A 1,104-nucleotide genomic window follows, 5' to 3' on the forward strand; every position below is an offset into this window, starting at 1 on the left:
TGATCTCGGAAGCTAAGCAGGGTCGGGCCTGATTAGTACTTGGATGGGATACCACCTGGGAAGACTAGGTGCTGTAGGCGTAAAAAAGTAAAAAATAAGGGATGGTAAGCTGACAAGGTCCTTGCAATCGATGAGGTCAACCGAGGGCTGCCTTGCCTAAAAAATAAATAAATAAAATACTATGGTATGTGCATGCACTGAAACAATAAGCAGCCAGTGCAAAGAGTGTGTTGGGTCCATATCCGGTCCATGGAAAAGTGGCCGTGATACTATTGCAGAGGGAGCAATTCGCACAGTGATATGCATTGTGCAATCCCATGTGTGAATATCTATCACAAACGCATACGGCTAACGGTTCGCAGTGGCTACTACGTCTTGGATGTGGGACTGATGAGGAGCCAGGAGCCTGGGACCAGGGCCAGGAGAAGGGAGGCCGGGCCACTTGCTGCAGAGGAGAATTGCCGAAGTCAAGGAGAGGACATGCAGGAGGGAGACCAAGGACAGACCCTACCTTCTGTCACCAAGAGCCAAGGGCTGACCAGGCCAAGGGCTGACCAGGCCACTAGAGACCAGAGTTTGTTGTCCCTTCTCCCATTCTTCCCTTCATTGAATTGTGTGAGCCTCGGGAGGGTGACAGCTGGTGGGAATCCGCAGAGACAGCAACCCTTCTGCTTCTACATGACATCACGGAAGAGTCCCCATGGACTGTTAGGCTCTTTGCTGAAAACCAATAAAGGAAGTGATAACCAGTAGGGAGAGCAGCGCCCTCGGCTATGCGGTGGGGAGTAGGTCTGGTGGCGGGGCAGGGCGTTACAATGAGAGAGAAAGCGTAACCAGGGGGACCTGCCAAGAAGGCCAGCCAGGAGCGGTCACCCCTGTGTACACACAGGGTAGGGAACAGGGTGGTGTCTCTACTTCTCTCTCACACAAAGAAGTGGGGATTCCTGCCATCGAGGAGACTGCAGTGTGACAGACGCTTTTAAAAGACACATTGTCAACTGATTGTAGAAGGAGAAGTCAGCCCTGCTGCGACCTCTGCCCGCTACTTACCCCAAGTTGGCAACTCTTTCAGGAGCATCTCCCACAAATTTTCTACTCTTGGCT

Source organism: Pteropus alecto, unplaced genomic scaffold (genome assembly GCF_000325575.1).
Source record: "Pteropus alecto unplaced genomic scaffold, ASM32557v1 scaffold22, whole genome shotgun sequence".
Classification (NCBI taxonomy): Eukaryota; Metazoa; Chordata; class Mammalia; order Chiroptera; family Pteropodidae; genus Pteropus; species Pteropus alecto.